At 33.3% G+C, this 14,276-nt stretch overlaps 1 long non-coding RNA gene across 1 annotated transcript; it reads left to right on the top strand.

Moving 5' to 3' along the window:
* The first annotated feature begins 3,069 nt into the window (after window positions 1-3,069).
* On the top strand, window positions 3,070-9,142 carry LOC127725556 (uncharacterized). Its single transcript, XR_007993033.1, has 3 exons — window positions 3,070-3,160; window positions 6,989-7,075; window positions 8,426-9,142. It is a non-coding gene; the product is annotated as an uncharacterized LOC127725556 (long non-coding RNA).
* The last annotated feature ends 5,134 nt before the right edge of the window (window positions 9,143-14,276 follow it).

Raw genomic sequence — 14,276 nt, 5'->3', positions numbered from 1 at the left:
TTAAAAATGTTTCAGAAAAATACTGAAACGTTTTTAAAATTAAGTTTATTCAAAGAAAAAAATATCCCAAAACTAAATCGTGACTCAAAATTTCCTAATGAAATTGTTAGATTCCGAATATTTAGGAGAAGATTGTATTTGTACTTTATGTAATGGTGGTGATATTGGAGACGCGATTCATTATATTATAGCAAGAATTTGTACAAATCCTTGATTATAGAATGTTCGGCAATAGACGAAAGTAGACAAACCCTATTTAAACGGGGTTTTGATCTCCAAGGACCCCACATTTTACATCGAATAAGATCTATATTTTTTAACGTTTTCAAATGAAATAACTTGAATTGAAAATTTCCCGACTATGTGAAGATTTCTTATATTTCTAAATGGCTTCAATTATTACATACAAAACGAAAAAAATAACTTTTTTTTGTAAAAACAATAATCATGTATTATTATAATTTTTCCAAGGAAACGCTTTCTTTTTTTTTTTTTTTTTTTTTGCAAAGTTTACTTGTATGTGTTTATAACCATCACCAATCAGTCCTAATTATTAAAGATCAAACGACCTAATCAAAATGATGATTGGTATTGAATATGATCATCGGTTATGCATGACGTATCCCAAATAACTTCTTTAATGTTGGTTTGATTTTATCAAAACCAAAATTATAAGATCAATAAACAGCATGCGCCATGAGCGCATGATACGCCCGTCGTCTTGTGTGTGAATTTTTATGCAATAAGCATAAATAGTTTCTGACATACGGCGTGACATGCGAAAACCCCTTTTTTTTAACAAAAAACTCAATATCTCTAAAATAAAACAACGCTGACTAAAACCAGAAGTCCATTACTAGACGTAAAACATATATACATGTCCTGAGTGACTTTTTATGTCCTGACTGCACTCAGGAGATCATGAGCGGTTTTTAGACGTACCGTTAATTTATAGGCATATATTTGAAGCTGTTCTTAACTATGTACATTATCTATAGGTATACATGTATCAGACAAAAAACTTTCCAAAGAACTTAGTTCTAGTTATCTTAGGTCCTAGTCACAGGCACTTGTCTCAGAAAAAAAATGTCCTATATACTTTTAATGTTATATTAAGGTATATAGGAAACAAAATTCTGAGACAAGTGCCTGTGGTCCTAGTGTGAAATAAATCCACTGGGAATTGGCCATTTTAAACACAACTATATACACGTTTTCTCAAGGGTTTGTACATGTAAAGTGAAATTATGTTTACTAAATGCGTAGTTACATTAGTTTATTTGCTACTTTTTTCTTCTTTATTTTATATAAATGATTTTTTTTTTTAATTTTAACATTTTTTTCTACGAAAAATTTGTAGTGTTGCAATAGGGAATGGACACAGATACTTAACTACATGCATTTAACGAAAGAAATTTTGTGTAATGTCATCAATCTGTATTACACATAGACAGGATGTTCTCTAGATAACTATGGTATTTCTAATACGTTATACACACCCCAGGGTACACGCACTGTCGTAATGGAAAATTACTGCATGCTTTAATTACCTGTAATCAGCCATGTAACAAATCAGTTGACTGACCATGTCATTACAGTTTAAAAAGTTTTTCCTCAGATCAAAACGGAATATTCATTTTAACTTTAAAATTTAAAACTTTAAAAGTATACTTTGACATAATTATGAAGTAAAAGAATTTAACAATTGACTAATCGGATTTTTCCAAAGATTAAGATACAATTATATTTATTATTCTGGGACTGACAGATATATCACAGGCACTTGTCTCAGAATTTTATTTCCTATATACCTTTATTAAAGTATATAGGATTTTTTTCTGAGACAAGTGCCTGTGAGACATATACATGCATAAGTCCCAGACATATATAATTGTAAATCAAAATGATTTACCTAATTACTGGGAAATAATATAATGTTTCAGCTATGTTGATGTCACAAATACACATGCATTATTTGATGATGCATGCTGGAATTTCTTATCTAAATGCATGACGGTGACCACAGACATATATATATATATATATATACATTTACTGATTCTATAATTTCTTGAGAAAAAAAAATCAGGAGGGGAGTCAGAGGGAAGTGAAATAAACATTTTAAGCTTTTATTAAAAATTGTTGGGAAGACAATAAAATACGACACTGAGTTTTGAAAAAAAAGTTTAAGATTGGTCTTGGTTTTTTTTTAATAAAGATGCCCCCTTTTTAGCCACACCGACGAATGGAGAATTCCAAAAAGGGTCACAAGGTCACATTTTAAAACTTTTTCAGTCGCCCAGTCTCAAAAAGCAATTTTGACTGGCATTGTTTTTAGTCGAATTATATTTTTGCAGGTCAGGTTGCAAAGTGGCAGGTCGGATTTGACTATGTTGACAACGGTCCTAAAAAATATCCGAAAAAACGTTGAATCAAACGATATGAACCTACGCAGTTTTATATTATAAGACTGACATACACCAGTGTGCTAACTGTGCTGGGTGAGGTGCTGTAACTTGATATACATTAAGTTACAGTACTGTTAGGATTTGCCTGCCTATTTGCCTGTTAGTATAGACTGTCCCTGGCTTGAAAGTATGGTTCTCTGCTCAGCAACGGGTGCGTGATTAGCAAATCAAATATCTTGTAGCAGTAAAATACCTCGGGGTGGGGGGGGGGGGGGGGGGGTGCACTTCAATATTTGATAGGGGGTGTCGCTGGGGTTCTGTTACCCCACCCTTTTCATATAATTTAGATCTTAAAAATGTATACCTTTTCATATATTGCGTGGGTAAAATTGTAACCTTTTCCCATATTGATTGGGTTTCGTGGGGTGTGTTGGAAAAGTGGAATATTTAAGGCTAAGATTCTGTGTGTAATGTTTACTTACGGCGAGACTTTCGGCTGTGAAAAAATGACAGGACTTTTCTTATACAAGTAATTGGAACTTTATCGACCTTATCATATATTTCTGATAGTTTTCCCCTGCACCTATTCCCATATTTTCAAGCAGGAAAAAGTGACCTATTCCAGCGGCACGTCCTATCATCTTGTATATAGGAAGTTACTGGGAAAATCTTATCTGATTCAGGATCAATTTATCGGTTACACTCCCCTATCACCAGTGATTCTTTGTTGTAAGCTGACATTCTGAAAAAAGGTATACTGTTGACTATCAATTTGCACGATTAGTTACATGTCGACTCGGACTACTGCAAAAGACAATAATTCAGTTCACTGATTTAGATTGAATAGTGGTTCGGTTAATCCCCTCTTCCCCAAACAAGTTAGAATTAGGTTACATCTTTTGGTAGTCCAAATAATTATGACGTCTTGCAAGGCTATTTTAAATTTTTTTTTCTATCTATCTATCTTCATATTTCCGCACTCAGTCACAACTTTGACTATTACGTGCCCAGAAAAAAGTTAAAATAGCCTTGCAAGACGTCATAATTATTTGGACTAATCTTTTGGCAAATATGGTCGTACCACAGGGGTTTGTTACAATTTACCGGGTTTTCTATCCTTACGAATCCTGAAAAACTAAACAGGCCAGGTGATAAAAAATCTGTCTCCCCTTTTTATCCCATCAGAATATCAAAAGGTTGTCTCCTTACACCTACATGACAAACATATATACAAATATGGTATCATGACAATGTGACGGCTCTTCAACAGAAACTAAAGACGTAGAAGTTAACAACTATATAGGTCACCGTACAGATTTCAACAATGGGCTAAAAAGGCAAACTGCATAATAAGCTACAAAAGGCCAAAATAGATGGACAATATCTGACAAGGGTAGAAATGTCCAGAATGTTGAAAAAAAAATCTACTGTCCATTTTAGATCTTGGGTAAACTCCTTATATTATACTGCCTGGTCTGGTGGTAGCGTGTTCACCTCAAGTGCAGAAGGTTGTTTATTTTGAACCCAACCGGGTAAAACCAAAGACTTTAAAGTTGGTATTTGCTGCTTCTCCCTTAAGCACGCTGTATTATTAAGGTGTAAGAGCAAATACAGGTTTGTTCAGAGTCAGAATAATGTGTCAAGGTAAGGTGACATGTCTCTCAGAGAACTAGTGAAAGAGATAAATTAGTCCTGGTAAAAATAATGAAAATTGTCTGGTCAGACAAATATAACTAGTATTGAAAGTCCATGGATACAGAATTTACTAGTATATTTAGTCCAATGTCAGTAATTTATGTCCCCAGACTAATTTTCCTAGTCCATGACATCACTATTCCGAGGTAAGAATGTCCAGTTTTTCTAATACTGTATGCATCATGTCAAGTATATTTGGTGTATGAAAATTTTTAAGGATGTATGTTTGTCTGGCATGTTTTATTCAACCTTGACCTAATTTTTATGGTTCATTGCTCAATGTTATTTTTTTTGTTTGTTTTTTGGTCACTTTTTCTATTTCCTTATTTTCAAATTAGCAATAGGTCAACTATATTTGGTATATAGAATGATTGTAAGGTGCATATGTCTGACAGAAGTTTCATCTTACCTTGACTTTATTTTCATAGTACATTGGACAATGTTTAGTTTTTGTGGTTTGATCTATTTTTCGGATACTGTTAGCAATAAGGCCCCTATATTTGGTGAATGGAATGATTGTAAGATGCACATGTCTGTCTGGCATGTTTTATATGACCTTGACCTCATTTTCATGGTTCATTGGTCAATGAAAAGTTTGCATTGTTTTGTCAGTTTATCATATGCTTTAAGCAACAGGTAAATTATATTTGGTGGATGTAACGATTGTAAGGTATGCATGTCTGTCTGGCAGATTCATATAACCATGACCGCATTTTATGGTTCTTTGGTCAATGCTAAGTTTTCTTGGTTTTTTCATTTTATCAGATATTATAAGCATATGTCTACTTGTTGGTGTATGGAATGACTGCAAGGTGTCATATAAAAATAACAAGATGTCTGTCTGCCAAGGTTAATATTGCTGTGACCTCATTTTCATAGAATATTGATAATATTAAACAGCAAAAATGATGAGCAAGACAAGATATACAAATGATCCAAAATTGTCAGTTGCCTACTAGTTATACGACCGCAAAAATAAAAAATTTTTTGGTCGTATATTGGTCGTATATTGGTATGACGTTGGCGTCGTCGTCGTCGTCCGGCGTCGTCCGAAGACACATTGGTTTTCGCACTCTTACATAAGGTTCTATACCATGAAAGGAAGGTTGGGATTGATTTTGGGGGTTATGGTACCAACAGTTAAGGAATTAGAGGCCAAAAAGGGGCCAAAAATAATAATTTTTGTAACTTCCAGACAATAACTTGTGTGTAAGTGTATGGATCTCTCTGACATTGTACCACAAGGTTCCATATCACAAAGGGAATGCTCGGATTGATTTTGGGGGTAATTGCCTCAAAATTTTAGGAATTAGGGGCCAAAAAAGGGGCAAAAAACAAGCATTTTTCTAGTTTCATGACAATAACTTGTGTATAAGTGTTTGGATATTTCTGAAATTGTACTACAAGGTTCCATATCACAAAGGGAAAGCTGGAATTGAGTTTGGGGGTAATTGCCTTAAACGTTTAGGAAAAGGGGGCCAAAAAGGGGCCAAAAATAAGCATTTCTAGTTTCCAGACAATAACTTGTGTTCAAGTGTATGGATCTCTCTGAAATTGTACTGCAAGGTACCATACCACAAAGGGAAGGCTGGGATTGAGTTTGGGGGTGATGAATCATAAGGGGGTTCAAAAAATTGGGGGGGGGGGGGTTTTCTTTTTTTTTCTTTTTTTCCTTTTTTTTTTCTTTTAAAATTTTCCATTTTAAGTTGGTTATTTCTGATTTATATTTAAAATCAAATAATAATTATATGGTATATAATAAGTATTGTGCAATAGCAAGAAATTTTCAATTGCACAGTATTGCACAATAGCAAGAAATCTTCAATTGCACAGTATTGCGCAATAGCAAGAAATCTTCAATTGCACAGTATTGCGCAATAGCAAGAAATATCCAATAGCACAATATTGCGCAATAGCAAGAAATTGTCAATTGTACAGTATTGCGCAATAGCAAGAAATATTCAATTGCACAGTATTGTGCAAAAGAAGATACTTCCTATAAATTGCTTATTTCTTGATCAATTTCAATGGGGTTTTATTCTTGAATTCTTGGGGTTCTTTAATATGCTGAATCTAACCGTGTATTAAGTTTTTGGATTTTGGGCCCTGTTTTTAAATTGGTCCACATTGAGGTCCAAAGGGTCCAAAATTCAACTTTGTTTGATTTCGTCAAAAATTGAATTATTGGGGTTCTTTGATATGCCGAATCTAACCGTGTATTTAGATTCTTAATTTTTGGTTCCGTTTTGAAATTGGTCTACATTAAGGTCCAAAGGGTCCAAAATTAAACTTACTTTGATTTTAACAAAAATTGAATTTTTAGGGTTCTTTGATATGCTGAATCTAAACATGTATTTAGATTTTTGATTATGGGCCCAGTTTTCAAGTTGGTCCAAATCGGGGTCCAAAATTAAACTTTGTTTGATTTCAACAAAAATTGAATATATGGGGTTCTTTGATATGCTGAATCTAACCATGTATTTAGATTTTTGATTTTTGGGCCCCGTTATCAACTTTGTCCACATTGAGGTCAAAAGGGTCCAAAATTAAACTTTGTTTGATTTCATCAAAAATTGAATTCTTGGGGTTCTTTGATATGCTGAATCTAACCATGTATTTAGATTTTGGATATTGGGCCATAATAGGTGAATGTCCAATTTAAAATTTTTAAGTTCTTAGACCACATTCATTCTGTGTCAGAAACCTATGCTGTGTCCCCAAATTCAGAGCTGTATCAAGCTTGAATGTTGTGTCCATACTTGCCCCAACTGTTCAGGGTTCGACCTCTGCGGTCGTGTCAAGCTGCGCCCTGCGGAGCATTTTATACTAATTATGTGATAGTAGTTATTGTCATTAAATGATAATGTTTACCCTTTTATGTGTAGGGCAAGGACATTAAAGATAAAGGGAAACTATAAACAAAAGAAATTATCAACAAAAATAGATTTACAGACGTCAACAAAGCCTAAATGGTAAGTCCACTTCTATAAAAGTTATTGCCCTTGAATAATGATTATTATGAAAATAAGATGTGGTATGATAAATAAGAAAACTATCCACCAGAGTTCAATTAAGTGGATGTATTAAAGCAATGCAATTACTTATTAGAGGCCAATGATGACCTGTAAATAATGAGAAAACCCATACCCTATACATGATATAGTCATCTATAAAAGACACCACAAACAAAATTTGGAACAAAACATCAATTCAAACTTCAAATATACCAGACTAATTTATAAAAAAAAACAAGTTATGAAAAAACAAATATGACGGACTTGAACCAACATCAACCACTGAACTATGAACAGGCTCCTGATTTTGGACAGGCAAAATATGGCAGGGTTGATATAAAGATAAGAAGCGGTATGATTGCCAATGAGACTTTTCTCCAATAGAGATCAAATGACATTAAATTTAACAAAATTAGTTCACTGTACAGCCTTTGACAATGAGCAAACCCTATACTGCATAGTAATCTATAAAAGGCCATGAAATAACAAATGTAAAACAATTTAAAAAGGGCATGGTGTCTATCCATGCTTAACATGCTTGGGGGAAACACCACAAAGTCGAAAGCTAAGTGCCTGATTTTTGCACAAAACAAAAAATAAAAAACAAATATGATATATAGCAACAATTGACAACCACTGAATAACAGGCCCCTGACTTGGGACAGCCACTTACAAAATGTGGCATGGTTTAACATGTTTGCTGGCGCCAAATCCTCCTCTAATTAAGGACAGTGGTGTAAGTGTCAGTTCATTTAAATATAAAAACTATAAAATCAGTTGAAAAGGGCTATTTTCTGCTCTTTGGTCAGGTTATTTAGATACATTCCCGTTTTCATTTTCAATTTTATTAACTCATTAGAATGCAACAAAGCAGAAAAACAGCTACCAAAAACACAGACCGGATGTGGCTGGAAATTTATTCTTTCCCTTTAACAAAAAAGACTCAACATACAGATCCATTAGTACTGACAGTTACTGACAGCTAATTCAAAGCAAATATCAACTAATAAAATAAACATTTTGTGAGCACCCAACCCACCCCTAACCTGGGACAGTGGTTTTAATAACATCACAACATTTGAACAAACTGTAAACATTTGTTGCAATTGGCTTAACGCAAAAGACTGCAACAAGGCACAAAAAACAACTAATATGAAAACCATAGACACAAAGCACTGAAATAAGAGTTCTTACAATTTTAAATATTCAAATGAAAGTTTTATCAAAATGTACATAAACATGATAAAATAGCCATTTTATTGCTGTATTTCTCTTCATTTATAATTTTTGAGTTTTGTGTATTTGTAGGTCAGACATCTTGGTTTTCATGATCATCATTCAACAAGTCAATACTGAACAGAAAACTTAAAGTTGATATTTTTCTACATAGTGTGACTTTTTTTATTAATTTGAAATGGAATGTGTTTTTTTCCTACATAAGAAAGAGGAAATTTCATCATAATGACTATAAACAAAAAGGCGTCATATCATCATGATCATAGATGCACAAGAACTTAATCATGTAAATGCAACAACGTAATTATCAATTGAAAGAAGGGAGGAATGAAAAAATATATTAGTATTTTGTTGTCCAAATGAACTTGCTTTGTCCACTCATTTAAATCGCTCCATCCAATAAAGATGTACGGTGGAAGATTTTTGAAGAACAGATTGCAAAAGAGGTTTTGTCTTAGAATTGTAGGAATATTCTAGTGGATGAAATAATTTATTTACTTGACTCTTATATAGTGGACTGAATAATTGTACATAGCAAGCTGAAACAAGAAAAACTAAAACTTAACTGGAAAAGTGTTTATTTTATAAATTTGCAAATATAAACGTAATATTATGAACACCACAAAGGTATAAGATTCAAATCGTTTGCATATTCATGTATTGCAATGGAACTATAACAAAGAAAACTTTTAACTCATGAAAAGAGTAAACTATTAACTGTGCTTTGTCAATTTATTCAGTCAGAATATGAAATATTTTTTTCAGTTCTATTTTTCATAATAAAACAAACAAGACAAAGATTTCAAATCAATATTTCTTTCTTTTATTAAGACATGTCATCATTTTATTCCAGTTAAAGGATTTTATTTTTTGACTTTAAATAGTATTATACTTTCCAAAATAATAATAATCTTTATTGTCATATAAACAAATTAAAAACATGTTTGTGACAAAATGAAAAAAACCAAAATACACTCATACATGTCATATATATATTATAAACTTTTTACTACCAAACAGAATTCATTGTAACATACACATTACTGTATATTTATAATTTGAATTCCATAGGATTTTATTTTGTCCCATGGGATATTAAAAATCCCATGGGATAATTATAGTCCCATGGGATTTTTTTTGTCCCATGGGACAACAAATATCCCATGGGACTACAATTATCCCATGGGACCCAAAAAAATCCTATGGGATTTAACCAAAATCCCATGGGATAATGGTCAATCCCATGGGATTTGCCTTATCCCATGGGATATTGAAAATCCCATGTTTTTCTAAATCAAATTACAGATTATATATAATAATAACAGTAGAAAAGCAATGAAATTATTGAATCCCATGTAATTCCGCACATTTTGGTTAAATACACGACATTGTAGGTCTAAGGAGAGGCGGCGGCGGATTTGCAAATGAGTGTTTTGCAAATTAAAAGTGTCCAGTGTTATACATTGCCCAACAAAAGACTAATAATTTCGAAACAACAAAGAATAGACAATACATATAAAACTAAAAAACAAATGATAGACAGCACGGGGCATATCGAAATATATGTAAGAAAACCTAGCTGTTTAAAATAGTATGAAAGGGCAATATACAAAACAGATGACCAGACCAGTATTTCGAAGAAATTTAACCAAACATGAAATTTTGACGGTGTATTAATATGAGAAATTCTCACATGAACAAGCACACCATAACTGTAAATATTATAAGAGCATACACCTCAAGCACGGGGAAACGTTCTATTGCCTCCACACAGCACTAGAGACAAACTCTAGAATCAATAGAAAATGAAAGGATATGGAGTAAATGTACATGGGACAAAATCGCACACAATACATAGAAAACATAGAAAATTATCAATGAACAGGGCTTTTATTCCTGTTCTTCATCTTGAACATTGATGTAGGGTCTTCAACAATGAACGAATCATTCATACCCTACAACAAGGTCAAGACGGCCCCTAGCGTCGACTTAAGTGGTACTATTGATAAAAATAAACCACAGGACACAGAATGTTTGCCTTGATCTGCTACAAAAGTAATTTATACATTAGAATTCGTTTATTTACAAAACTGTAGTACTTTCAGTAACTTTTCATATGGAAGTTGACTTGGACCCTGTTGTTTTGGAAGAATTTATGCTGCCCTCTAGATGAACGTAGTGCTTCGGTGGCCGACTTGTCTAAGTAGTCATCTACCTATCACTTTCCTTTCAATACAGAAGTTGTGAATCGAACTCCGCATAATTGACTATGATTACCAGTTTTTCAACCATTAATAACTGACCGCCACGATATAGCCAACAATCAATTAATCTAGCTGTCTTATATAAGAATAAGGAGATGTTATGGTTTACTAATTTCGTTGACATATACGCCACACCTCCTTTTATTCCTAGATTAGAACATCCTATATGTCATCGCAAGCCATGCTCGTTTACGTGTATAAACCAAAGGTATAGCAAACAAAAAAGGACCGTATGGTGTTTAAGTTCACGACACAAAATCACTATGCATAAAATCAAAACTAGAGGCTCTAAAGAGCCTGTGTCGCTCACCTTGGTCTATGTGCATATCAAACAAACTGGACACTCTCCAACATTGTAGACGAGAATAGACTTCATGACAAAAATCTCTATTTTGTTGACCTTGTACATTGTATTACTGATCTTTTAGTCTGTTTAGTTTCTCTCTATCTTCTTTAGTTTTTGCTAAAAAAAAAATCCTCATTTAAGGGCAATCACTCCTATGAAGAGTGACAGTCTACTAACTATATCGGCAAAATTTGACTTTTTAATACCCGGTAGATCTTGCCTTGCTGATCATTTTTGTGATTTAAAGTGTCTCTTTATCTATTATAATTTAAATCATATATATATAAGGCATAACGGAGAAAAAATGTTTCTCTCTAAATATCATAGTTTTCATGATAATAGGCAAAAATGAAAAAAAAAATTGTCATTTTTGGGCAATAACTCCTATAGGAATTTGTCTTACAGTTTTGACGTCTATGGACAATTGGTAGAGCTCATTATTCTGAACATTTTTGCTCCTTTCAGATTTTGTCTATTAATAACGGTTCAAAAATAATAGACAAAACTTGCATTTTACCCCTATGATCATTTTTAGCCATGTCCACCATGTTGGTTGGTAGGCGGGGTCATCGGACACATTTTTTAAACTAGATACCCTTATGATGATTGTGGCCAAGTTTGGTTGAATTTGTCTCAGTAGTTTCAGAGGAGAAGATTTTTGTAAAAGATTACAAAAAAATACAAAAAATTGTTAAAAATTGACTATAAAGGGCAATAACTTATTAAAAGGTCAATTGACCATTTTGGTCAAGTTGACTTATTTGTAGATCTTACTATGCTGAACATTATCGCTGTTAACAGTTTATTTCTGTCTATAAAGATATTCAAGATAATATCCAAAAACTGCAATATTTCCTTAAAATTACCAATTCAGGGGCAGCAACCCAACAATGGGTTGTCTGATTTGTCAGAAAATTTCAGGGCAGATAGATCTTGATCTGATGAACAATTTTACCCCTTCAGATTTGCTCTAATTGGTTTCAGAGATATAAGGCAAAATCTACATATTACCCCGATGTTCTATTTTTAGCCATGGCGGGCATATGGTGGGTCATCGGACACATTTTTTAAACTAGATACCCCAATGATGATTGTGGCCAAGTTTGGTTAACTTTGGCTCAGTAGTTTCAGAGGAGAAGATTTTTGTAAAAGTAAACGGACGACGACGGACGACGGACGCCAAGTGATGAGAAAACCTCACTTTGCCCTTTTGGCCCAGGTGAGCTAAATACCAGGAAGTGCGCTTTTATTGTTCTTATACATTTCAAAATCACAATAAGGTTTTCATTTCAATGGTAAAGTTACCTGTAAGACTCAGATAAATGTACGGTCTCTAATCGACGTCCGTTCTTCACATCGACGTCCAAATCTGACGTCATAATAAAATAAAACTCCAAATCAACGGCCTAATTTTTGGCTTTTCTAATGGACGTCCGTTTTATGGACTTATCGCAGTGAAATCACAACTTTATTAAAGGGTAGGTTGAACATAAAACTTAAAAAGTTGTTGAAAAATTTAAGTCCAAATCATAAAACTTTCAACAATTGGCTGTACGTTTTTATTCTTTCTATTGTTGCAGTCTGAATACTGCCTTATAGATATCTTATCATTATCTTTGTTTTTGGCCTTGGGTTGTTGTCTCATTGTCGTACAATGTATACCCACATGTCATTTATTGGTATGAAAAGAAAAAAAACGTAGGTCGAGAATATGAACGTCTTTCACCAAAATATTAATATGCATGTACGTGTAATAGTTATATAATGTTGATGATTGTCTTTTTGTCATTTTCTGATGTTTGTCTTTTTATTTTGATAACAATATAAGACAACAAATATTGTTTCTGTAAGCTACTTCACAAAATGACAAAACGATACAGATAATATAAACAAAGATCAATTTAAAAATAAATGATTCAATGAAATCGCAATGAGAGTCTCCTCATCGATCGGACGTCGTTTATGTGATTCATTACGTAACATTGGACGTCGATCAGAGGGTCAAAATATTGGACACTGATTTGAGAACGTGACGTCAGATTTGGACGTCGATTTGAGGAACGGACGTCGTTTAGAGACCAGACGTCGATCTGAGTCTAACCCTAGCACTTTGAGTAGGACTCAAATCTATGGTGGGTTCCAGATCTATGGCAGATTCCTAATCTATGGTAAATATGACGTCATGCCATCCCAAATCTATGGCAGATTTTTTAGAATCCTAATCTATGACAAATTTTTCGTTTCCTATTATATGGCGGATTTCTAGTTTTCAAATTTATGGCAGATTTTCTGCAAATGGACAGGGAACAGTCAGTACATATCTGACCAATGATATCAAAGTTGCCTTAAACAAGTGGAAATATCAAAAAGCAAGTATAAGAAAAACGGATTAGAGGTACGACAACGGAAGCATATCCATAACCATTTGTGAAATGGACCTTCCATAATGGTCGACCAAATCGTGATGACACCCATAAAATTTTCCAAATAATGAAGTGATATATACTAATAGAGACTTAAGGAATGAAATGATGTGCTCCGGGAGAATAAGCATTTCCTACCATGCCTGGTTGACCCTGGCATTTAACCAAGTCCCTTAACCCAAAAAGCAGTTTGTATTAAACAGTTTGACTTTTAACCTGATATACATGTTATGTTCATTCTCATAAATGATAATTGATAATTACACAATTTAAAAAGGACAGTAAGTTTATACAAAGAAACAATGATAATGCAATGTTCAGTGCATGTGGTATTACTAGAAAAGAATTTTTAATGATCTCAAGGGCGTGCATCATTTGGCTTTAGTTTTGTGGACAGTGGTCCTTTTACTGACTTTTATTGACCTTTCCAACGACAGAATTATAAAATCTAAAAAATGCCAATTTTAGACAAAAAAAAAACAAAAAAAAACTAGAGGCTCTCAAAAGCCTGTGTCGCTCACCTGTATTTACTGATGCTTTGGAAATCATGTAAAATAAGGTTAAAATCATAATTAATAGTATTAGATACTAGATATAATAATGATATCTAAGATAATAACAAAAAACTCCAAAACTTTTGTAAAATTACTAACTCAGGGGCATCAACCCAACAACGGGTTGTCGGATTCGTCTCAAAATTACAGGGCAGATAAATCTAAATCTGATGAACATTTTTGCCACCTGTCAGATTTGCTCTAAATGCTTTAGTTTCAGAGATATAAACCAAAAACTGCATTTTACCCCTATGTTCTATTTTTAATCAAGTCGGCCATGATGGTTGAAAGGCGGGGTCATCGGACAAATATTTTAAACTAGATACCCTAATAATG

Source organism: Mytilus californianus, unplaced genomic scaffold, assembly GCF_021869535.1.
Source record: "Mytilus californianus isolate M0D057914Y unplaced genomic scaffold, xbMytCali1.0.p SCAF_15, whole genome shotgun sequence".
NCBI classification, from domain to species: Eukaryota; Metazoa; Mollusca; class Bivalvia; order Mytilida; family Mytilidae; genus Mytilus; species Mytilus californianus.
Note: the sequence above shows the minus strand (reverse complement) of the source record. Positions and strands in the feature narration are given on the sequence as shown.